We start from the raw sequence: 26,996 nt of genomic DNA on the forward strand, positions 1-26,996 counted from the left end.
GTCTGTCAAACTTACTCTTAAATATTTCCAATGATGGAAATTCCACAACAGTATTTAATCACTCGGACAGTTAGGAGGCTTTCCGTAATGTCCAGTCTAAACCTCCCTTGGTGCACTTTAAGCCCACTGCTTCTTTTTTATCATCAGGTGTCAAGGAGAATAATTTTTCTCCTTACTTCTTGTAACACCCTTTCAGATACTTGAAAACTACTAACGTGTCCCCTCAGTTTTCTCTTTTCTAAACTAAACACAGTTCTTTCTGTCTTCACTCATAGATCATGTTATCTGGACCTTCAATCATTTTTGTTACTTTTCTCTGGACCCTCTTCAGTTTCATCACATTTTTTTAAATGTGATGTCTATGTTATACAGAAAGTCACTTTAAATGGTCATCGCCTTCTGTCATTCAAGTCTATGGATCTACTTGTCTTTCCAGCCTCCGTTACTAGCATATTTGAAGTCTTCCCAAGTACTCATGGAAATGCTTCCGCAACACCCACAAGAGGAAAGTGTTATTTTAACTAGTATAATTAATTATAGCAATAAAACTGCATCTGCTGTGCTGAATGCAACGCTGATTCATAGGTCTCTTCTTCTGTTTTGTTTACTTCAATGATTAAACCACAGCAAAACTGCAATGCCTCTATTCCATCCTGTCTGTTCTTCATGGTTAACTATTGAACATGGAGACAAGTATCAGAGGGGTAGTCATATTAGTATTTATCCACAAAAACAAGAAGTCCTGTGGAACCTTATAGACTAACAGATTTTTGGGATGACATGCATGGTTCATGGTCAAAGACCCATTTTGTCAGATACATGTCAAAGACCCATGTCATCATGCATCTGACGAAGAGCATCTTTGACATGCATCTAATGAAATGGGTCTTTACCCGTGAGCCATGCATGTCATCTGACTAAGTGGGTCTTTGTCCAGGACAATTTATGCTCCAAAAATCTGTTAGTCTATAAGGTGCCACAGGACTTCTCATTTTTATTGAACATGTAGGGCTTTGCAGATCAATTGTTTTAGCTGACAATGTGCTAAATTTCTCATGATGCAAGCAGTTAAGCAAAAAGTCTTTCCTTTGTGCAGTTTGAACAGGCAATTTTGTTTTGTTGACAGGAGATTTCTTCAGTCTCTCAATTAGTAATACTTCAGCCAATATATAAGACTATGCTTGCATCTTTCTTTTGTAGAATGATCATTTAATAAACTACCTGTCTCCTCGCTTACATGTCACTTTCTTCTTGAATATAATTATTTTTTGTTTCTCCACATACGCACAATTCAATGAAATTCCCAGGAATTATATTCATCTCATTTTGTGCCTTTCATGTCATTATCTCAACCCTTCAGCAATACGGAAGAGAGAAAATATCCAATGCACATTAGTGCACGTTAAAAAAATATAACTTAAATTCAATACTTTCAAATAAAACAAAAATTCTGTAGAATGTTTTGAAGAAAATACATGATAATTTTTTTTCAACTTTCAACTTTTTGAAACTAAACAAACTAAAAATTTCATTTATGTTTGTTGTTTGAAAACTAAAAAAAAGCACTTTTGAATTTTCATTTTTGGAGGGGGATAACTTATCTACAGATCCCAGTGTTCCCCTGATTTCTGTGCATCAAAAAGTTGAACAAAATAAAAAATATTGGTTTACAAGTAGATTTTTGATTAAAAAAGTATTTCATGTGTGATTTTTGACAAGACCTACTGTATCTTATGATCAGTAGTCGTCCTAGGTGATGAGTCAAGCTGAGCACCTACACTTCCTTGTTGGGTGGACTCAAGCTCTGTCAGGATTAAACTAAGAATATGGCACATTCTACTTTCATCATTAATACCTTCTCATTTCCAAAACCTAGCTTCCCCTCAAGTTTGCTTCAAAGCTCCTATTGTCTTCACTGGGCTCATGTTTCACTGGCTACGTCTACACTAGCCCCAAACTTCGAAATGGCCATGCAAATGTCCATTTCGAAGTTTACTAATGAAGCGCTGAAATGCATATTCAGCGCTTCATTAGCATGCGGGGGGCTGTGGGACTTCGAAATTGACGCGGCCGCCGCGCGGCTCGTCCCGATGGGGCTCCTTTTCGAAAGGACCCCGCCTACTTCGAAGTCCCCTTATTCCCATCTGCTCATGGGAATAAGGGGACTTCGAAGTAGGCGGGGTCCTTTAGAAAAGGAGCCCTGTTGGGACGATCTGTGTGGTGGCAAGGTGCGTCAATTTCGAAGTGCCACGGCCGCCCGCACGCTAATGAAGCACTGAATATGCATTTCAGCGCTTCATTAGTAAACTTCGAAATGGACATTTGCATGGCCATTTTGAAGTTTGGGGCTAGTGTAGACATGGCCACTGCGCTGGAAAACATACACTGGTACAGATTATGAAACAATTTTCAAATTTTAGTGCCAAAGGAACCTAAACCCATATTAAGGCCTTGAAATAAATGGACCAATTTTCAGAGGGGCAGAATATTTTCAGCTGCTGTTGATTTCACCAGGAGATGAAACAACATCATGCCTCAGACAGTTTAGAAGCTTTCAGTAGACCTCTAGATATGCAGCCCAAACATGCACACTGCATTACGAATCTTTGTCCAGTTTATGGAGCTAATATAATAAGAAGTTGGATATTGCAGTTGTGTCTAACTTTGATATTTAGTTGTGGATATTTTTAATAGAAGTCATGGACAGGTCACCAGCTGTGAATTTTGTGTGTGGCCAATGACCTGCCCATGACTTTTTTAAAAATACCTATGATTAAGTCTTGGCTCGTCTGGGGAGACCCAAGGCATCACTAAGCTGGGGGCCCCTGCTCTTGGGACTGACTGTGCTGGACAACACCTGCTCTGTGGCCTTCTGGGAGCGTTGTTCTGAGAGCCTCTGTGGCAGGCCCAGGACAGCTGATCTGACATTGTTTCTGCTCAGATAGCCCCCAGGTCCAGGCTCACCAGATGCCGCTCCTGTGTCCAGTTCTTTGAGTTGCCCTAGACCATGGTTTCCCAAACTGGGGTGTGTGCCCCCCTGCGGGGGCACTCAGAAATTGTGGGGGGGCACAAGGCGACCTAGCCCCTCCATCATTCCCCCCATCTGAAGAAAGAACTGGCCTTTGCTTCTGGCTCTCAGCCCCTGTCATTTCACGTGGGTAACCTGGCGCAGCCACTACAAAAAGCAGGCAGCCAGCAAAGACCCACATGGAGCTTGCTGCTTTCTGCAAATGAGAGTGATTGTGGTTTGAGGGAGAGGAGGATGAGGAAGATGGGGTTAGATAGGGGGCTGGGCATGCCTGGCTCTATGGGAGGGCAGGGGAAGGGTGGGTGGGTGGCTCCCAGGGCTTGTGGGGCTCAGGCGGTCAGCCAGCTTGTGGGGCTCAGGCAGCTGGACCTGGCAGAGCAGAGCTTGGGCAGCTAGTCCTAGCAGCATGGGGCTTGGGTGGCTCGGGCTTGTGCACAGGTGGCTGGCCCTAGCAACGTGGGGCTCGGGCGGGCGGCTCTCGCAGCACCGATCTCAAGTGGGTGAGCAGCTGTCATGGGCAGCTCTGGAGGCTGGCACAGGGCTCAGGCAGCTGGGCTGCACCAGGCAACCACAAGGGGTCAAGAAAACTTATTCGTGTTAATTTTTAATTTTAAACAACATTTTTAAATCAAGCTGTTGTGTTTATTTCAAATTACGAATTAAGTTTTTTGTTAAAGGGGTATTGGATGATGGCAAAGAAGCGGGGGGCATGAGGGCTTCTCAAAAATCAAAAGGGGGACATGATGCCAAAAAGTTTGGGAACCACTGTCCTAGAGTGTGTAGCACCAACTGCTGCAGAAATCATGGAGGTCCCACAAAGTCAGAGGATCCCTGGCTTCTGTGACAGCCCTATAGTCTTAGTTATGTCTTGTTAAGAGATCTTACTTAGCTCTACTAGAAGTGCACCAGTGCCCCTTTGGCAGTGTGTGTGTGCCCGCCCTTTTTCTCTGTCTTGTGGTGAGTCTTCCAGGGTACGTATCCAGCAGGGCCCTATTCTGGTACTCTCGGTTTGTAACCATAGAACAAATATGTTTTTTTTCCCCCCTATGGCCATGTTGAAAGGCTTTTTTCTACAGCCAGAATGAGCATCAGCAGCTATTATCTGTAGAGCTACAAGTCACATATGCACATTCCATCTAAATTTCATTACAATAATGTCACACCAGGCTAGTAAGAAGGAGACCACATCCTAACGCCACCCACTGCCACCAGATAAAAGAAAGAAGATCTCACGATGGGCAGAAAAAAAACCTTTGTTAACAGCATTTCAGCTGGCAAGAAACAGCTTAGGGAATCCCCATTCTATGATAATTGTCCTCACTTTTCTACTGTTTTCTGTATGATCCCAGTCTGGTTTTTAATTGTTCCCATCTGCTGTATAATTAATTTGGATAGGCATAAATCAATTAAGGTGGTGGGATTTGATTGGTTAGGTAATTCTGTTGCAGTAGGTTATGATTGGTTAGTAAAATTACACTAAACTAATTGGTCATGATAGAGCTAAGATGGACTAAAGTTTCAGTACTTAAAATGGAGTCCACAAAGGAAAACAGTAGAAAAGAACAAGGAAGGAAGGAGAAAAGATCATCAAGAAGGGAAAAACCTGGGAGGATTCACCCCCAAGACCAGAACTACCAGATCCTGAGGTGCAGCAACCAGCATCCAGAGACAGACTTTGTTTGTCCAACAGTGGAAGTCTGTCTGCCTTTATCAGGACTGGCGAGCACGAGGCTGAGTGCTTAGCATGTATTCTGCGTTCTTGGTAATTGTAAATAAATAGTGAATTAGATTATTACTGTGTAAGGCTTTTCTGGTGGCACAGATCCTGCAGGGAATCATGCCTTGAGCCCTGGGAATTTAAATTTAAATTTAAATTTAAACTTAAATTTGGGAGTGTAAATTGACAGGGTCATGCCTTGAGCTGTTGGGGTTGGGTAAAGGTGTGTGCATGTCTCTGAAGTGTGGAAGGGATAAAGAAATTCCTGGGGGTAACAAGTTGACCTTTCCCTTTCTTGACTCAGGCCCTTAATTAATCCAGAAAACTGTAAATGATTGTGGTCCTGGAATTGAGACTTACCCCAGGGATCCCTCCATTAGGCAGTATCAGCACTCTCTCATGATTTCTGGCTCCAGTTTTCCAGTTGGATCACTAACATTTCAGTTCCCTCTTGGGATGCAGTAAAGTTCAAGCCAGTTCCCTGGTATCCAAAAGGGAGGGACCCAGACCCTCCAACTCCTCCAAGTTCCAGGCCAGGGATCTTACAGATAGTAGCTATCCACCACATCCCTTTAAACTGCATTGCTGCTGATCCCCTAGGCCACTTCCACATGATCCTGGCATGTTCCTCACTGTACCTCAGGGCATTGTCCTGGTTGAGCCCTACAAGAGAGCCAGGACACAGCACCATTTTCACCCCTGTCGTTCAAGGCACCAACTACTCTCTCCTAGCTTCCTCAGGTTTATCTACCACATATGCTATCTTTGTTCCAGGCAACAACTGCACTCACACTTGCCCTCGGCTGTTTTAATACTAGCCTGCTGAGCCTGATTGGTTGTTCTCCCTAAGCCCCTTTTTCTTATTGGCTGTCTTCCACACAGCCAGTCTAGGCAGCTTGGAGGATCCTCTCCTCTGCCCTTTTCTGGGGTGTGTGGTACAGGGCCCTGAGTCTGTCAACAAGGAGGAAGGGACGTCAGGCCCTAGTTCATCCAGTCAGAATGATAATCAGATTAAAAATGATCTTTAAAGTGTAACATAACACATAAGTCAAGAGCCTGAAAACATACTGAATGTAACTCTATCAAACATTCCTTCAATCAATACATTTCTGTTCTGTTTATAATGTGTTAAGAATGACATTTAGAACTTGGATGCAATGACCTCTTTAAGTGATATTTCTACCTATTCCTGTTATTACTACCAGAAAAACCCACGTATCCACTCTTATGAACGTTTGTTCAACATTGATTATTTTCTCTCTTGCGTTAAAGAGAAAAATCCATTTCTAAGTAATTTATTTGGAAAATAAAGTAATAACTTGAAAACAATGCAAGTAGCCACAAGAATGATCCAAGATAAAAAAGAAGGTTGATTTTGCAACATTTGCCATATGAGTCAATGTTTTTCACTTTTGAGATATTTTAATGGAACTACTTATGTAAGTGAAAGGAACACAACCAGAACTGAGTGAATTCTTTTGGATAGAAATTTCCTTTTCTGCTCCAAAATAAAACTAGACTCTGGTTAAGTGAAGCATTTGCAATTTCAGGTGAAATTCAACAAATTGTTTCAGCTGAAACCTCTGTGATCCCCGCCCTTCCCCCAAAACCACCCACACAAACGCACACTTACACAGACAATCTAAAGATTTTATTCTGACATTTTCAAAACAAATCATTTTTTATTATTTTTCTAAAGTCATTTGTAGTTTACTTCACTTTTTGAAAAGGGTAAGAAAGTTGTAAATGAAACAAATGTTTCAGTTTGTGTCAGATGAAATATGAGGTCTTTCATTTGTGTGGCAAAGCACAGGGCTTTAGCCCCTATGGTCACAGGGTCAATCCCATCATAGCCAAGGGCTAGGTCAGTGACCAGAGCATTGGTTCTGTAAACGCATGGTTATGAGCTCAACCCTGGAGGTGGGCTTTCAATGACCTAAAGCAAATGAGGTTTTGTTTTTGTTTTTTTTGGGGGGGGCAGGGGGTGGATAGTTCAGTGTTTAGAACATTGTCTTTGTTAACTACAGTTACGTGTTCAGCCCTTGACGGGGCCACTTAGTGATTTTCAATGCAGAGCAGAGTACGAAATAGCTTAGTGATTTGCACAGTGGCCCACCAAACCGAGGGATGTGATTTCAGACATTGAGAGAGCAAACAAATTTGAAAAAAAAATCCTAGCAGGGATGGTGATAGGTCCTACTGTGAGTACAGGGTATTAGACTTGATGACCTATAAAGGTCCTGTCCAGCTCTAGGAGCTAGAGACTTATATTAATATTATTTTCACTTTGCTAAACAAACTTTTACAAATCCATTTTCAATAGACACAAACCATTTTGTTGTGGAGATTGTTTGGCCAGCAAGATCTCATTTCACTAACAACTCAAAAAAATCACATCTCTAACTATGGTTAATCTAAAGCTTATTGCCATTAATAGGAGTTTTCCCACTGAATATTTTTATGAATAAGGATTAGAGGATATGCTCTTAGTTTTCATACTGTGTTGATTGCTGTTGTACCTGAATACTATTCACTAAGTTGCACATAGCTGATAAGATTTACCAGCAAAACCTGTCTATTATGGCATCTTGTGGTAAAATCTCAGGATATTTCATGATAGTTCTGAACTCTGCAGGGATTCTGCAGTACTGGGAAGCCTTCAAGATGCATGTAATAGTGTTCTTGGTTTCAAGGTAATGCATGAATACCTAAGCCAGTAGGTCCAGAATGTCCGTAATTAACCCTGGAAACCAAAAGGACAAAGTAAAGTCTGATGAGGTCAGACTTTCTTTTCAGCTGTTTATTCACATATTCTTCTTTCTCCTCTGTTGAGACAGCAATTTAAAATGATTTTATTATTTTATGCCTTTTTTGATCCTTCTTTCAGAAAGAGAAAAGGCAAATCATTAATTGAATTCCCAGAAGTGCTCTTACTGGTTAATTCCACAACAAAGCCATCCATCATATGCAATCAAGTCTACTACTTCTCTCATCAAAAAAAAAGATAATATCAAGAGACTATCCCAATCCCTAATTGCTGCATCAGAGGATGAATCAATCCTGCTGAATGTTTAACTCACTCACTTCAGCCGTATCCTAAGATTAGTCACCAAGTATTTCACTTCCACAGAGATAGTTTAAGAGCTTTTGGGAGATCAATTGTTAAATCTACCAGAGGAAAACAAATGCTTAAAAAAGTGTTTTACCCTTGCAACCAAAAGAAGATGCTATTTTTCAAATCTTGAATTACACCTCTTCCTTTATCTTGAGTCCTGAATTCTCTTTCTTTCAACTTCTATGCTGCAGCAACATCAACCACTGGTGATGGCATGGGAGTTGCTGCAACCCCTAAAAGGGTTGAATGCAATTCTGCTGAACATCCAGTCAGTTTTCTTTGTTGCTCAGTTTGGAAAGGGTTTGGGAATGAAACAATGGTTCCAGCCATCCCTCACTGCTTTCTGGCCATTTGCCCAGCTGGAGAGTGGAAGTTGGGTCTTATAATGCCTTTAGAGTGGTTAAAGCCTGAGCTGTGAGCAAATAGGGTTTAATTCGTGCTCTGAGCTTGAATTTCCTTTATTACTCTGAGCTAGTGATTTAGTCTTTCCATGCCTCAGTTCCCCCTTTCTTAACTGGGAAATAAAGAACTTTCCTTTTTCTCATGGCAGGAATAAATATGTTCAGGCCTGCTGATGGGGAAGGGGAAGGCAACGGGGCAGGTGTCCTAGGACCTGCTGATTCAAAAAGGCCCAGGGCTCCCGGCTATCACTTCTGCTACTTATAGACTAACAGATATTCTGGACCATAAGCTTTCATGGGCAAAGACCCGCTTCATCAGATGCATGAGTGGGGGGTTGGTTTCAGAGGGGTATTTAAAGAGTGGGGTCCCAGTAAGAGGGAGGGCCAGAGCTGACAAGGTCTGTTCAGCCAGGTGGAAATGGCCCAGTATCAACAGTACTTATCAAAAGAGCTCTGGCCCTCCCTCTTATTGGGACCCCACTCTTTAAATACCCCTCTGAAACCAACCCCTCACTCAAGCATCTGATGAAGCGGGTCTTTGCCCAAGAAAGCTTATGATTCAAAATATCTGTTAGTCTATAAGGTGCCACAAGATTTCTTGTTGTTCTCAAAGCTACAGACTAACACGGCTACCTCTTTGAGACTTCTGCTACTGTGGCAGTGGCAGTGGTAACACCTGAAGCCTTGAGACCTTTAAACTGCAGTTGAAATGTGCCACCTTGAGGGCTTACTGGGATGCTGCGATGGAATGTGACATGCTCTGGGGGGATGCTGAGGGCTGGCTGACCCCAGCGCTACTGCTGCTGCTTGTCTTCCAACCCGTTCTGGAAGCACAGAGCTGAGCAGCATGTCCACCTTCCCCAGGAGCCCAGCAAGTCTCTTGGACTCCCTGAATACATTAAAGACTATGAGGTGTTCAGACACTATGCCATTGTAGGAACCATATAATCATCATAGACAACTATGCAGTGGTAATGTAGATATCAATTCTGTTGGCTGTGACAGTGAAGTTTCTCTTTACCTCCTCTTCCACCGTTTTCTAAGAAGTTTCTGATCTGTGGGCAGATGGATTTGGAGTGGATATTGGCATGCTCATCTCCTGTCTGGTGACTTCATCTGACAAGGCGGCTTGATGTTGTTGTGACAATTGACCTGTAACATTCACATGCTTAGAAATTTACAGTGGCAAGTATGTCAAACTTTTTTTCAGTAAAGAATGTTGTGAACAGGTGTCAGAGAACCAGAGAAAGAAACTGGATTAGTCTAAGTTGGGAAGGCCTAGGATTTTGAATTTAATGTTATTAAAAATAGATGTTGTGGAGCTGGAAGTTAATTAATCAAATTGTTTTTGTCAGATATGAGGCCAAATTAGATGACAAAATAACAAGGGGCTGGGCTTTACTACCCATTGGTCCCTTGGTGGGTACCTAAAGATAGAGGCTGTGGCATGATAGTAGAGAAGAACACCCACAGGCTACCTGAGCAAGCTTCCCCATCATTGCTGTTGCTCTCACAATCTCCTGGGCATCATATGTTCTTCATCCTAATACTGAGCAATGTTCTGACAGACCAGACCAGAAAAGGGGATCCAGGTGACAATGCCAACTCCACCAGCTCCATATTGAACCCAACTCCTACCTGTCTGAAGCAGCAATAAACTGATGAACAAGTTGTGCCCTTTGACAGAGGGCACAACAGTTCCAGCACATCTCAACTAACTTATTCTCTTTTCCTCAACAGGACAGGTACTACCATTTCTAATACTATCTAGGGCTATGGCCACACAGTCCAGCTATTTAGCGATAACAGCTGTTATTTCAAAATAACTTTGCTGCTGTCTACATTACACACAATTTCAAAATAAATTTGAAACAGTGGATGAACTTTATGCTGCTAGACGATACTGACCTCCAGAGGCCTGGCAACTTCTCTATCTGGCACCAGTCAGGTATCGAGGGTCCCAGATTAGAGAGGTTCAACCTGTAGTTAGTTACTTCCAGCCTTTGCTTTTTCTATTTAGTTTGTAGCATCTTTGAGGCACTGGCAGTTTATTGCAATTTGTTTGTATGTTGCCTGGTACAGTGGTCATCACTGCAATATAAATAAATATCAACAAATGAAAGTCTAGGTTTAGAAATTAGTAGATGTCAGACAAGACTGCAGATACAAGAGTGAATCTACTAATACTGAGTAGGGATGAATGAAAAGTGAGCTGGAAATACATCCTCCTCTTGATAAATGTAGAAGCATTTCTCTCTTACCCCAAATGTCCATTAACATTATTTTTTATGTTTCTGTATAATGCCCCCCAACACATCCTGCCTCAGGTGTAAATTATCCATAGTAAATCATGAACTGCTACAAAAAATATTATGCAGATACTGGCCTTGTACTAATGGAGAAAAAGTCATCTACTTATCTAACCTCTTTAACAAAAGATTAACACCGTATTATCAGAAAGAGTTCAATTAATGAGATCAGCCAACATATGCAACACACTCAATATTGCTATTCGCCCACTCAGTCAACACAATAATCTCTTCTGCTTTATAGAATCCTGTGTCATCACACCAAGGACCTTGCAGCCTGGACAGCATTAACAATATCAAGGAATTGATACAGTATATTATAACCAAACAGCTTCCAGAGATTCACACTTCTAATGTAAAAGACTTTGTCTAATATTGTGGATGACACTAACCTACCCTCCAGAAGCACAATCAAGAACAAAAAACTCAATTGTGAGTAACATGAACTCTCAGGTTTACCCATAAATCCTAATAAAAGTTTATATTAAAAGCAGAATCCTATCAGTCATTAAAGCCATTGTGTAAAATTCACCCCTGTGCAGATGGTCAGCAGTAAACCTTTGTGCAATGTACGTCCCCTTTAAACTCTTCAGGGCCTAAGAGATGGGACAACTCTAGTTGTTGGATTTATAGTTGCACCCTGGGCTTCATTTCTGTACAGGTGATTCCTGGTGTTGAGTGCCTAAACAGGAATCAAAATATAGCAGAACATCAGAGCTATGAATACCTCAGGAACAAAGGCTGCTTTCAACTCTGAAATGTTCATAATTCTGAACAAAATGTTACAGTTGATCTTTCGACAATTTCCAATTTAGCATCAACTTAATGCATCTTTGAAATTTTATCATCATCATAATCATCATCAACAACCACGGGCTCAGCACCCATTAGTGTCTGATGCCTCTCCCATTAATTAATTCCTTCCATCTTTTCCTGTCCAGGGCAGAGTGGGTTAGTTGCTGTAGACTAGTTCCATATCAATCAACTATATCATCTACTGATTCTCTCTTTGGTCTACCTCTGCTATTTGAACTGTCCATTAATGTGAATACCAGGGTCTTGATTTTTCATTCATCGTTCATTCTGCAAATATGCTGTAATAGCTGTAACTTGTGCTGTATAACCTTCTGCAGTAGGTTCTCTTATGTCTGTATCGTCCTATATGATTCCTCATTGGTGACTTTCTGCATCCATCCTATTCTGAGAATCTTTCTATAACAACTCTTCTTGAATGCTAATATTCTTCTTTTTGAATCTGTCGTTATCACCCATGTCTCACATCAGTACAACATGCTGCTGTGTACACATGTTTTCAAGACACAGCTTCATTCCTAAGCTAATCACTTTGCTTTTTCACATCTTATCCATCATGTTCATACTCGCTCTTTCTTTCACTATTGTAGTTGCTATTTCTTTCTTATAGTCTAGATCACACGTCATGTTGCTCTCTGGATACATGAACTTCTCTATGTTCAATCTAGTTCAATCCCATCTACACTGATCTTCTTCCCTATTTCCTTATCTCCAAATACAATTGTTTTTTTCCTCAATGTTCATAATCAGTCCATACCACTTCCCTTCCTCGTTTAGCACCTGCACCATTTTCACTAGCTATATCATCTGTGAATCTCAGCTTGTCCATTCTTATTCTACCACTTCCTTGATCTCATCCATAGCTGTTTCTAGCTGCATGAAGAAAAATGCTGCATTTTAATAATCTTAATTTAAATGAAACAAGTGCAGAAAGAGTTTTCTTGCCTTGTAATTTTTAAAAAAACCTTTTCCTTTATTTCTAGTAGTTGACATTTATCATAGTACTGCACACTGTTTTCCCTCTCCGCCACATTGTTTTTCAGCTGTCTGATTGTGTGTTTCCAGCTCCAAATAAAATGTACAGTTGACTGGTCAGTTTGTAACTCTGGAGTTCTTAAATCTGAGGATCTATATTATACAGACAACTGAGGAACAGACAGAAAAGTGGCTTAACTGATTTATAACTGTAGCTCATCAAGCACAGAGACATTTTCTGCAGCAGCTGCATGTCAGTTCAAATTCTGGCACTATGTTCCAAAGTCCAACTTGGTACTAGGTCCATCACTTCTCCCTTATCTCTACCTACTCACATCTCTTTCAGTGCCACCTGTAGCATACCTAATATTTATTTCATACAGTGCTCATCTTAACCTTTCAAATCCATGGGAAGCTATCTGTAGGTGTCAAGATCACACAATAATTGCTTCATTGTTATAAATTAAGGACCAAAGCTGAAAAGCTCTTCTCTGAAAAAGATGGGAAATGACATTGTTTTCTTTTAATCCATCTCTCTAGTACTTCAGAATTTCTTCTGGAGATCTTATTTAAAGTTATAAGTGACAGGCATGGCATGTTGAGGGTGTGATGCTTTGCCCCCATATTTTTTAGGAAATATATTTTTGAATATCAATGTGCCTGACTCAAACAGATATGTGCAAAATATGACAGGTAACCTAACAAGTGAGATCTTTTAATCCCCTGACTGTGTACATTCTATTGTTTGCGTGTCTCATTCCTGTATTTGACGCTATAGCTGTGTCTACACGTGCAAAAATCTTTGAAATAAATGGCCCTTTTTCAAAAGAGCGGGAGGAGCGTCCACGTGTGTAAACCTGTCTTTCGAAAGAAAATCGAAAGAACGGGGCTAAGGCTTCGAAATCCGAACCCCGATCCCGTATCAGGAAGATCACTCCCTTTTGAAATAATAAATTGAAAGGGTGCATGTGTAGACGCTCCACAGTCCACTCTTTCGAAATACAGGTCCACCATGGCGCCGATCAGCTGGAGCGCAGGGCCGCTCCAGACGGCGGCAGCAGGGCTCTATGGTCCCTGCATTTAGCTGCCTTGAAGCCACACCCATGCAGGAAACCCGTGGCAGGAAGCTGAGAATGTGCTAGAAGCAGCCTGCCCATGCACTCCAGCCCCATGCTCCAGCACCCTCATGGCAAGCAGCCAGCCCCCCCGCGAGCCCCACGGCCCCCCCCTCAGCCCTCCCTAAGGCTCCCAGGGCTCCCAAGGGGAGAAAAAAAAAGGGCTCCCTCCTGGACGGAGTGGGAGCTGCGGGACCTCCTTGGCCTCTGGCAGGATGAGGAGGTCCTGTGCCACATGGGTGTAAAGCGGTGCAATGCCGCAGCCTTCGGCCGCCTGGCAATGGGCCTCCATACCAGGGGCCACCTGGAGAGTACTGCAGAGCAAGTACGCTCCAAAGTAAAAGAGCTGCGCCAGGGGTATGCCTGGGCCAGGGACCAGGCTGGATGCTCCGGGGCAGGACCAGCCACGTGCCCCTTCTACAGGCAGCTACGGAGCATCCTGGGGCTCCAGGAGAGTTCACCCCTGGTTGCTTTCCTGGACATCTCTGGGGAGGAGCTGCAGCCGAAAGAGGAAGAGGAGAAGCCTGGATAGGGGACCCAGGAGGGAGAGGGGACCATGGACTAGTCGAGCGAGGAGGGGGAGCTGACATTGTGATCCCCTCCTGCTCCTCCAGCCAGGCGACGGAGGGCCAGACATCTCCAGACGTCACCGGGGGACCCTCAGGTATGTCCAGGGAGGGATGCACGCCTACTTCACAGGGTGGGGGCGACTCAATGGCTAGGTGCCCACACATGGAACCGGTGGTCCCAGTCCTCACACAGGCCAGTCCCCACATGGGATGCGGCACCCCGCGGTGCCACACCAGCGAGGCCCAGCACCCACCCCCAGTGGACAGTGCTGTAGCCGCACAGGGGTGGCAGCTGGTCGGTGCTGGACAGTGCCCGGGGCCTGCGCATCACAGGCCGGGAAGGGCCACCTGTGGGAGAGACCCCTGGAATCACACCCAGGCTGGGAGGCCTGGTCCCGGGGGGGTGGGCAGTCAGTGCAACATGGAGGGGTCAGTGTCCCTTGGGGGTGCGGGGGCAGGGGCCCCATGGGGTAGGCTCAGGCAGGTCCCCTCTGTCCAGGGCTCACTACTGACATGCTCTCCTCCTCTCCACACCGCCGCACCATCCGTGGGCCAGGAGAGCCCCGCACCATCCTGCATCCCAGAGAGCCCGCCCGCAGCCATCGGAGGTGTCCGGACTCCACCCCAGTCAGCGTGCTGTCTGGGCCATGGCCAGAGGGCTCCCCAGAGGGCCGAGGAAGACCCAGCCACCCAGCGCCAGGCTGAGGTGGCCGAGGAGCACCTCCAACTCACCCGGGCCGACATGGAGTGGCGGAGGGCGGCCTGGAATAGGCTGCTGGATACCCTTGAGGGTATTGGCCATGCTGTGCAGGAGCACACGGCCATTATGTCTGACCCCCTGGCCCTCCTGGCATCTTCCCCTGCTGGCCCTGCCCCCTCTGCCCCCACCAGTCCCACCTGCCAGCAATATTTGCCATTGGTACCGGCACCCTCCCCCCCAGCCAAGGACCCCACACCTGGGGGGGCAGGGGCTCCAGGGGCCGACAGGGTTCGCGGCCTACCACCCCTGCCCTGGAATGAGCATCGTGGCCCCCTCCAAGTTAGGTCCCCCCATCCCCCTCCGAGCTAGGTTCCCCCACCCCCCTCCAAGTTAGGTTCCCCACTCCAAGTTGGGTTTCCCCCTGTACATACTATTCCAAACATCCAAGTTATATAAATGTTTCTTTATTATTCACCTCTCCGTGCTGTGCTCCTCGGTGGCTGGTGGGTGGTGGATGTGTGGGTGAGGTACTGGTGGGGGTGGCAGGGATGGTGGGTGACGAATGTGTGTGGGATGTGGGCGTGCGTGCAGGTCAGAGATGGCCATGGGCAAAGGCCTGCCTGAGGGCCTCCCGAATGTGGTGGCCATCCCAGTGGGCCTGGCAGATGGGGGGCGGCACCCGGCTGCTCATAGACAGCGCCAGATGGAGGCCCCCCCCCGGGACATAGGCATTCCCCTTTCCCTCTACAATATTGTGGAGGATGCAACAGGCGCCCACCACCTGGAGCACATTGGGGACCCCGATCTCCAGCTGGGTGAAAAGACCACCGCCCCTTTAGACGCCCAAAGGCCCGCTCCACCATGTTGCATGCGTGGTTGAGGAGTCCATTGAATGCCTCATGGGTGGGGTCAAGGTGTCCCGTGTAGGGCCTCATGAGCCATGGCTGCAGGGGGTACGTTGCATCTGCCACCATGCAGAGTGGCATGGTAATATCCTCTGATACGGGGATCTCCCTCTGGGGGATGAAGGTGCCGGCCCCCATGCGGCGGCAGAGGCCGGAGTTCCAGAAGACCCGGGCATCGTTGGTACGGCTGACCCAGCCCACGTAGAGGTCAGTGAACTGGCCCCTCACATCCACCAGGGCCTGCAGCACCACCGAATGGTAGCCCTTCCTGTTCACATACTGGCCAGCTCTGTGTGGCAGGGCATGGATGAGACGTGTGTACCATCCAACGCTCCGATGCAGTTCGGGAAACGCAGGTCCTGGAAGCCGGTGATGGTGTTGTCCACATCCCCCAGATGGACAACCCTATGAAGCAGCATTGCGTTGCTGGACCTGACGACCTGCAGACAGGGAAGGGGGACACATGCTGTAGTGCGGGTGTGGCGGCCATTGCTCCCTGCCTTGGGCCCATTCTGCCCCCCACTCCCATCCGGCTCCTGGCCTGTGCAGCCCGCACCCCCTCCCATAAAGCCCCTGCCCCATCTGGCCCCTTGCAGGGGAGGGTTCCCCTTGCACCAGTCCCCCCGCCTACCTGGCCCCACCTTACCTCCATAAATACAGCCCCGACGGTGGCCTTGCCCACCCTGAACTGCTGTCCCATGGAGCAATAGGAGTACATGGTGACCAGCTTCCAGATGGCGATCGCAACCCGTTTCTCCAGGGTGAGGGCTGGCCGCATACAGGTGTCCTGGTGCTGGAGTGCAGGGGCGAGCCAGTGGCAGATCTCGTCAAAGGTCTGCCTCAACATGTGGAAGTTCTGCAGCCACCTTTCCTCACCCCACTCCCCCAGCACCACGCGCTCCCACTAGTTGGTGCTGCTGGGGTGGGTCCAGAGGCATAGGGGCACCTGGGCGGGGGGGGGGGGGGGCGATGAGCTCGGGTGCAGCTGCGGTGAGGGTGCACAGCACTGCCAGCAGGGTGTCCATGGTGAGGGCGTCCTCCTGCAGGAGCTGTTGCTTGGCCTCCATGGTGGGCACGAGTGGGCTCTGCTGGGCTGAGACAGGCTGGGCAGCACTTGGCTTGTGCGGAGGGGAGGATGGAGGGAGGGGCCTTTTAGAGGAGGCAGCTGGCTGCGGCCCTGGAAGGGCTTGTCGGCCATGGGACCCTGTCCGCGGCATTTGCTGCCTCCCTTCTTTCAAAAGAGAGCTTGGAGCTATGTGGATGCTGTCTTCGAAAGACCTCGATGGCACTTCAAAAGAGCAGATTGGAACGCCGATCTGAAAAATGGCAGTGGGTGTTCTCTTTCAATGGCTGCTTTTTCGAAAGCCTAACTTCGATTTTTGCCCTTTCGAAAGGGCGCTTACATTTTGACACAGCTTATATGTGTAGTATAAACCTGTTTATAGAACTAGATATGATAGTGAAGGCCGTTAGAAGTATTCAAGGAACTTAATGGCCTGGTGCTCAAGACGATGAGCTGAGAATAATCATTTTTTTTTTTCCTGTAAGTCTGGACTATGGTTACTCCTGCAAAGACCTGTGGCCAGGTCATCTGATGCTGGAACCCATTTTGGAAGTGGTACTTTTCCATGAGGATGTGCAAGCATAGAAGGTGAACACGAAGAATTCCCGCCATGGGCAAAATCTATTTATAGGAAGGGAACCAAGCAAAAGTGAAGCTGGCAGGTGCCAGAGTCTATGTCTACATGTCAGGAGCCATTTCAGGATACTACAGTATCCCAAAATAGCTGCCCCATGTCTATTCAATGTACTTGTCATTTTGAAATATTTTTCGAAATAATGAGAATGTTAATTCAACATCCCTGTGCACCTCATCGCAGGAGAAAGAGATGCCTTGAAATGACAGTTTATTTTGACATGTGGCACCATTTAGGCAGCGCCACGTGTCTAAATAGCTTAGTTTGAAATTAACTCAGCATAAGCTATGCAATTTGCATTGCTCAAATTGCTTGACTTATTTCATGTTAAGGTTGTCCTGTACACATAGTCAGACTTGAAGACACCCCTGGATTACCACTGAGATGACTGCTGGTAACATCTAAAACTGAACAGGGGGAAGAATTGGCCCACCAATCAGAATTCTGCTTAATTTGTTTAAAAAGAGGATTAAAATTACTCTTAAGGTAAGACGTGTGGTATGTAACAAGATTCTTGATATTAAGCTTAGCTGACATGATTTGCTTTATTTTACTTTGTAACTTATTCTGATTTGTCTGGTACTTGCAACCACTTAAATCCCACTTTCTATGTTTAACACATTCACTTTTGTTTATTATTAAACCCAGTGTAAATAATTTTTACAGAGCAACAACAGCTGTGCATGTCTCTCATTGATAAAGGGAGAATCTTGCTTATGAGCTTGTTTTGTGTAAAACTTTTATGTAGAGTAAGAAAAATATTTTCACTTGGAATTTCCCTAGAGTTTATTCAAAGAAAGATTTTAAAATCTTTTAAGCCCCACTTGAATACCAAGTATTTCTTTTGGAGTGTATCATTTTATTCAACACAAACCAAACTCTTTGAAATATGTCTTTGCTGAAGATTTCAACTCCCTCTTTTTCACTCAGTTTTTCAGACCTGCACCTGAACATAATATTCCTCTCTTCAAGCAGTCTTACCTGAAATAGGTTTGGATTTCCAGAATTTCAGCAGAACATCACTATATTGGTTTTGTAACAGCCTCTGGATATTTAAGATTTCACTTTGACTTTACTTTCCTAGCACTTGCCTTTTTGAGTCTATGCATCAAAGACATCAGCAGGTGTATTGAGAGCCTTAAGAGATCCTCTAAGATCAGAGGCTTTGATCATGAAAATGAATTTACCACAAGTTCATTTTAGATGTCCTTCTTACTGTTTGGAGCTTTCAGCCTGGCACTTTATATTGTTTGCTTTTCTCAGTACACTAAGTCACAACAGAGTCACTAAATTAATCAAGGAAAATGCTAACAATCACAACTTTATGGCATAAACAAAATTCACAACCTCCTAACTGTGGAAAATTTGATTTTTTACACATGAACTAAAGTTTGTCCAACTTAAGCCGTGTCTACACGTGCACGCTACTTCGAAGTAGCGGCACTAACTTCGAAATAGAGCCCGTCACGGCTACACGTGTTGGGCGCTATTTCGATGTTAACATCGACGTTAGGCGGCGACACGTCAAAGTCGCTAACCAGATGAGGGGATGGGAATAGCACCCTACTTCGACATTCAACATCGAAGTAGGGACCGTGTAGTCATTGCGCGTCCCGCAACTTCGAAATAGCGGGGTCCACCATGGTGGCCATCAGCTGAGGGGTTGAGAGACGCTCTCTCTCCAGCCCCTGCGGGGCTCTATGGTCACCATGTGCAGCAGCCCTTAGCCCAGGGCTTCTGGCTGCTGCTGCTGCAGCTGGGGATCCATGCTGCATGCACAGGGTCTGCAACCAGTTGTCGGCTCTGTGGATCTTGTGTTGTTTAGTGCACTGTGTCTGGGAAGGGCCCTTTAAGGGAGCGGCTTGCTGTTGAGTCCACCCTGTGACCCTGTCTGCAGCTGTGCCTGGCACCCTTATTTCAATGTGTGCTACTTTGGCATGTAGACATTCCCTCACAGCGCCTATTTCGATGTGGTGCTGCGCAATGTCGATGTTGAACATCGACGTTTCCAGCCCTGGAGGACGTGCAGACGTTATTCATCGAAATAGCCTATTTCGATGTCGCCACATCGAAATAGTCTACTTCGATGTAGGCTTCACGTGTAGATGTAGCCCTATTGTTACAACTTATAGAATATGGAATCAACAAAAAAAATAATTGTGAATGCAGCTGACAAAGCAAACAAAGATTATAATCAGGCCAGATTGCAATAACGTATACACAATTCTACTAATCTGTAAGACATACGCAGTCAATACAGTTTGTGAATATTTATGGACTACCATATCATCAGTGGAAAACAAGGCACTGGAAAGAAGAGGATACAAAAGGGAAGAGCACTGTGGAAAACAAGGCACTGGAATCAAGGGAATATGAAAGGGAAGAGGAATCTTGTGTTTGCAAAAACCACGATATTTTATAAACCGCACCAGCCACAGGCTCTTTTAGTTTTATGTTATAGTACTACCTGCTGTGCTAGGCCCTGTACAAACACAGTAAGCACTCAGCCTAGCCCAAAAGACATTATTGTCTATACTAATACGGGCAAACTAAACTCATAAATGGCCCCTTTCACTTCAGTGGGCTGCAAGAGTATCACAAACAAGCTCATCTCTAGGGAAAGGGCAGATTTGCTAACTGTGCTTCCACACCTAGAATTCGCAGGGTCAGGCCTTCCAGTGGCGGGAGAGGTTGGCAATGCAAGCAATTGCATTGGGGTCTGCAATTCAAAGGAATCTGCTGCAGCAGCAGTGACAACTGGAGCCCTGGGCCTGTTTGAACTGCCCCAGAGCACCAGAGTGCTGCTGCAAGCAGTCCTGAGGGCTGGCGTGCATTCAGGTCTGGGCTCAGTGACTTTGATCTTGCCCCTTCCATCCTCAGCCCTGCCCCTTCTGGGGGTGTGGACTCAGCCCCTTGACACACACACCTTGTTCTGGAGACTGGGGTGCCTGTGAGCCCCACTGTGCAAGGTTTGACACTTGAAGCATAACACTTCTTGGATTGAATGGAGAGGGAGTGCTTGGCACACACAGTCCGCTGTTGTGTGCCATCAGCGCACAACTCGCGTGCCCTTGCTTTATGTGCATGTCACTTTAATGATACCAGTAGCAAAAAAAAAAAAACACAAAAAAACAACATGGGCAGAAATCACCAGAATCTGGCAATCCTGTGTATGGGCAAAACATTGTGCAGGCCACACACAGAATCCTAATGGGCCGCAGGTTGCCCATGCCTGGTCTATAAGAGGAAGATATATACAGTAGACTCTTGCTTTGCACAGATTTGGCTTACGTGTTTTTATATAAAAGCGAGTTGAGTCCAGTGGGATCCCTACTTTCTTGTACCCCACCTCACCATTTACCTGTGCTGCCAGCCAGCTCACGCGCTCCTTAGGAGGCAGCTCTTGCCTTGTAGCTGCCCAGCGCTGCAATGCTGGGGGCGGAGATGGGTAGGCACACCTGGAGCTGCTTCTGGTCAAGCTGCGCAGTGGCTGGAGCTGCCCAGGGCTCCAGCACCTTGACTGAAGCTGCCACCACCTGAACAGCCCCAGGGCCAAGCCATGCCATGGGTGGGGGCCGGCAGAGGTGCTATGACTGCTCCACATGACCAGCAGCTGGAGCAGAAGGCACCATTTCCTGCTCCTAACTTGGCCCCTGTCCACCTGCAGAGGGAGCTGGAGCCACCACCTGAAGCAGAGGCTCCAGCCACCCACTTCCCCCCAGCCAAGGGAATTCCAGGGATCTCCCTAACCCCCTGGCATATGTGTGAAATTTGATTTACATGAGGATTTACACAAATTGAGGGTTTACTGAGAAGTGTTGGTGAGGAAGAAGAGAAACAAAAGTGCTTGCTCAAGGCCACACCTCAAGTCTGTAGAATCCGGGTCAGCTGAGTGACCTATCCAATAACATACACTAGCTACATCTACACGGGGATGCTACATCGAAATAGCTTATTTCGATGTAGTGAAATTGAAATAAGCTATTTCGATGAATAGCATCTACACGTCCTCCAGGGCTGGTGCCGTCAACGTTCAATGTCGACGTTGGACAGCACTACATCAAAGTAGTCGCTGCAGGGGAGCGTCTACACACCAAAGTGGCCCACATTGAAATAAGGGTGCCAGGAACAGCTGCAGACAGGGTCACAGGGCGGACTAGCAGTTCTGGGGCAACAGCAAGCTGCTCCCTTAAAGGGCCCCTCCCAGACACACTTGCACTAAACACCACAAGATCCACAGAGCTGACAACTGGCTGCAGACCCTGTGCATGCAGCATGGATACCCAGCTGCAGCAGCAGCAGTCAGAAGCCCTGGGCTAAGGGCTGCTGCACACGGTGACCATACAGCCCCGCAGGGGCTGGAGAGAGAGCGTCTCTCAACCCCTCAGCTGATGGCCGCCATGGCAGACCCCACTATTTCGACGTTGTGGGACGCGGATCGTCTACACATGCCCTACTTCGACATTCAACGTCGAAGTAGGGCACTATTCCCATCTCCTGTTGGGGATAGCGACTTCGACGTCTCGTCGCCTTACGTCGATGTCAACTTCGAAATAGCGCCCAACACGTGTAGACGTGGCGGGCGCTATTTTGAAGTTGGCACGGCTACTTCGAAGTAGCCGGCTCGTGTAGACGTGGCTACTGTCTGTCAGAGCATAATACCCAGGAACATTTCATCCCACATACCACTGGGCCTCCCACACAACCCATCAGTTGTCCTTCTTGCTTTCCTTGTCAAACACCTTCCTGCTGCTAGAGTGGAGTGAGGAGTGAGCCCTGTTCTGCAACGCATTACAGATGATACGGGTGTAACTACATCGCTCAGGGAGTATGGAAAATCCACACCCTGAGTGACACCGTTATACCAACCAAGGTCCCTGTGTGGACAGCATTATGTCAGCGGGAGGTGGAGTACTGATGCTGACAGGAGAAGCTCTCCTGGTAGTGAAGGTTGTGTGTTTACTGAACACAGCAGTAACAGCTGTTTCTGAAGTGCTGTAAGCGTAGACAAGCTTACATGCAGACAAAGAGCTTAAATTTCATCAGGGAAGGTTTAGATTGGACATAAGGAAAAAATTCCTAACTGTCTGGGTGGTTAATTACTGGAATAAATTGGCTAGGGTGGTTGTGAAATCTCCATCACTGGAGATATTTAAGAAGAGGTTGGATAAGTATCTAACAGGGACAATTGCTTGGTCCTGCTGTGAGGGCAGGGAGATGGACTTGATGACCTCTTGAGGCCTCTTCCTTCCAGTATTCTATGATTCTCAGTCCAGAAGGAACATTTGTGAGACTGCATGTATTCCAGGGACATTGAGCGCAGACATATTTGTGTTCCATTCGATCCACTATTGACAAAAAGCCTTAATGAGGAAATTGATGCCCTCTATTCTTTATGAAAGTAAAGTCCCAAATCTACTAACTGCATGAGAGACAATCCCTACAGAAATCAATACATAAACTGAGGAGAGAACCAAGAAACAGAGTCAAAAGTCCTGATCCTAGTTCTGTGACTGACTAGCATATCTACACAGAGCAGCAATGCACACTGCTGGGGTATGCTGTCTAAAGTGCAGAAACCAGTTGCATCTTGCTAGGGGAAACATAAGAGGTTCCTTAGGGAAAGATACTGCTGTCACTGCACACCAGCAAGTGCCTACTCAGACCAATTAATGTGCAGAATGAGTATAAGTGAACATTATAAATCACATCCCCTTACTTTACATTACTCTACTGTGTAGACTTGACCTCAATGTTAGTATTATCACAGTTTTTCTTTCTTTATACAAATACCTTTTTGAAGCTGTACATTGTTATATAAATATTAAATATGATTATTTAGACTAGATGGAACACGCAGAGCTGAAACTCCTGGAAAATTTCTGAACTTCATGGCTAAGACCTAGCTATTATTACATTAGCTTGCTGGTGTCAGATAAAATCTCTGTGAACAACAGAGGGACATATCCAGTCATCACCCCAGTTTGTTTTGTTGTTTCAACGGCTGATATGTATAAAAATAGAAAAATAAATTGTCTTCATTAAATTAATAATAATAATAATAATAATAATAATGAAGCATTTGTGAACCAACCTGGGTAGGAAGGCTTTCCTGCCACATTTCTGAGATCTCAAGATTTTTTAATGTTCTCCATTGTGGTGCAACCCACATTTTTGGATCAGGGAGATAAGGGACTTGTATTTGAATTTTCCACATCCTATATACCCTAAACACTCAGGCTGGGTCTACATGTGACCCTTCCTTTAGAAAGAGGCATGTTAATGAGCAGGTTCAAAATATGCTAATAAGGTGCTGCAATGAATATGCAGCGCCTTATCAGCATACTGGTGGCCGCGGCAATTTGAAAGTGCAGCTTCCTATCACAGATAGGAAGAAGGGCTTTCAAAAACTGGGGGGGGTCCTTTTGGAAGGTCCCGTCTCCACAGGTGGCACGATTCGAAAAGCCACACTTTCGAATTGCTGCGGCTGCCATTATGCTAATGAGGCACTGCATATTCATTGCAGTGTCTCATTAGCATATTTTGAAGCTGCTCATTAACATGCCCCTTTTGAAAGGAAGGGGCACGTGTAGAGCCAGCCTTAAGCTATATCTACACCACAGAAATCTTTCAAAAGAAGTGCTTCCAGAAGATGTCTTCCTAAAGAACTTCTTTCAGAAGAGTGTACCCACACACAAAAAAGCTGCTCAAAAGAGGGATATACTCCTTTGAAAGAGAGGGTCCACACAGCCCCCACTCTTTTGAAAGAACAGGCCAGGGATTGAAAAATCAGGCCCCATGAGGACTGCTCTTTGGAAAAAGGGGCCTGCAGCTCATCGATACATTTTCTTTCGAAGGAAGCTTTTGAACAGGGCGCTCTTCCTGAAACAGGAAAGGAAGAGTGATTTCGAAAGGAGCACCACATTCTTTCAACTGACATTTGAAAGAATGCTTTGTGTGTGTGGATGCTCTGTGGGATCCTTTGAAAGAGCACCTTTTTTTTGAAAAATGTTTCAAAAGATCTTGCTAGTGTAGACACAGCCTTAGGCTAGGGTTTCACGCCAGTGATCTGTCAACAAAAGTCACTATCAGAAGAGATTTCCCAACAAAACTTCTATCAACAGTGTGAGGCCACACACAAAAGCCAATTTGAAGAGCACTCTGCTTTGTTGTCAGAGTGGCTGCTCTCTCAACAAAACAGGCACCTGGAAGCACAGCAGACACGGCTGTGCATTGTTCTGGGTGCCCTGTTTGTCTAGAGAAGCCCTCCAGAGAGTTCACACAGCTTTTCTGTTAACAGAATCTATCAACAGAAGCTTTATGCCTTTTGGCTGAGAGGCAGAAAGCTGCCAGAGAAAGTCCTGAGTTTTGTCGAGGCATTTTGTGTGTGGATGTTCCACCAGTTTTGTTGATAAAACCAGGGTTTTGTCCGCAAAATTGGCTAGTGTAACCATAGACTTAGCTCCACAGTCATGCAATGGGCAGGAGCATAATATTCACCAATGCAGCAAAAGCCCCGAAAGTCCTTTCCAAAAGTGTTATATATATATATATATATATATATATATATATATATATGAGGTGCCCTCCTTTACATACAGTGGGCAAAAAGCAGAATACCCAATATCCAATTATTTCAAGTAAAAGGAGTTTATTGAACCTGTATTGATAAGGGGCATCTGTGCTTATGGATGTTAGTGATCTTTCCCCAGCTTGCCTTGCACTCTCTGTTGGAGGATATTAAATGAACACATCTTTCTTTATCCTAGTACTGTCCTGGCTCACATTATGAAATGTTGTTAGGACACAAAATTTGATTTTCACTCTTAGTAGAATGGTCAGTTTAATAGACTTCAACATTCTGTGTGTCTGGGGATTACACCATATATTTCCATCAATTTACATGGTTTTTTTTTTTAGGTTTGCACCAGCGCACATGAAATCAGAATCAGGCCTCAAACATTCATGTATCTGAAGAGTTCTGCTTGTAACATTAAGGCTGTGTCTGCACATACCCTCTCCTTTCAGAGGGGGTATGGTAATGAGGCAGTTCGGAAGATGGTTATGAGGCACTGACATGAATATGCAGTGCCTCATTAGCACAATGCTGGCTGTGTGAGATTCAAAAGTGCCACTTTCAGAATGCACACTGTCCATGTAGACAGGGGGTCTGTCAAAAGACCTCTGACTTCAAAAGCCCCTTCTTCCTAAAAACAAATAGGAAGAAGGGGCTTTTGAAGTTGGGCGGGGGGTCCTTTCAAAAGGCCCCCAGCTACACGGGTGGTGTGCACTCAGAAAGTGACACTTTCAAATTGTGTGTAGCTGCCATTATGCTAATGAGGTGTTGCACATTCATGTCAGTGCCTCTTTAGCATTTTCTGAACTGCCTCATTAACATGACCTCTCCAAAAGAAGGGGGCATGTGTAGACGCTGCCAAAGCTGTAATAAGAAGGGGTGTAGATTGTTTGTGAAGCTAGCTGTGTGTGTGGGGGGGGGTCACCATTTCCTTAGACACTGCGGGTGTGTCTACAAAGCAAAGTTATTTCAGAGTGAGGGTCACTATTCCCAAATAATTTTGCGAGTGTCTACATAGCTATGCTGCTATTTTGAAATAATTCCCAAACAGCAGATGCTTATTTTGAATTCTGTAAACCTCAGTCTACGGCCGTTTCTACTCATGCCACTTTCTTCAAAAGTGGCAGGCTAATAAACAGCCCAAAAATGCTAGTAAGGCATGGATGTAAATTCCCAGTGCCTCATTAACATAGGGTCACATGATTTGGAGTCTGGAAGAAGGGGCCTCTGGAAGAAGGATTTCCTTCTGGGAGATCCCCCAGGGGCCGCTCCTCTAACCGCTGTTTTGGAATCTGGAAGATCTTCTTCCGAACTCCAAATCATGTGACCCAATGCTAATAAGGTATTGGGAATTTACATGTGCACCTCATTAGCCTTTTTCGGGCTGTTTATTAGCATGCCACTTTCTGGCATGTGTAGAAATGGCCTATGAGAAATAGCACTTTTTCTGAAATAGATATTGTGGAGTAGAGGCTATTTCACAATAAGCTATAGTACTTCCAGGTGCTTTAATTCACAATAGGCTCTATTGTGTGTGGACACTCTATTTCAAAATAGCTGTGCACTAATTGGATATTCATTTTGGCTGCAGCTACACTACATTCCCCTTTCGGAAACGGAATGCAAGTGTGGCTGATCAGAAATGAAAATAAGGTGCTTATTTACATATTGTGTGACTCATTTGCATAAGGGCAGACACTTGCTCTTCCGGAAGTTCTGTTTTTGGCAAAAAAACCCCATGTAGTGTAGATGGGGTTCATCCAAAAGGGAACCCAGCTTTCAAAAGCACCCTGTTCCTCATATTTTTCAGGAAGAAGGGTTCTTTCAAAAACAGGATTTGCTTTCGACAGAATCCCCATCTACAGTGCCTGCATATTTTCCAAAAACAGCACTTCCAGAACAGAAAATGACCACCATTATGCCATCAGTGCCTCATTTGCATTTCCAAGTGGCTGCATTTGCATTCTTCTTCCAAAAGGGGAATGTAGTGTAGCCGCAGCCCTTGTGTGTAGATGCACTATTCTGAAATAAGCTAAATTTCTTCTGGAATAGCTTATTCTGAAATAATGCTGCTGT

This window comes from Carettochelys insculpta, chromosome 4 (genome assembly GCF_033958435.1).
Source record: "Carettochelys insculpta isolate YL-2023 chromosome 4, ASM3395843v1, whole genome shotgun sequence".
Lineage (NCBI taxonomy): Eukaryota > Metazoa > Chordata > Testudines > Carettochelyidae > Carettochelys > Carettochelys insculpta.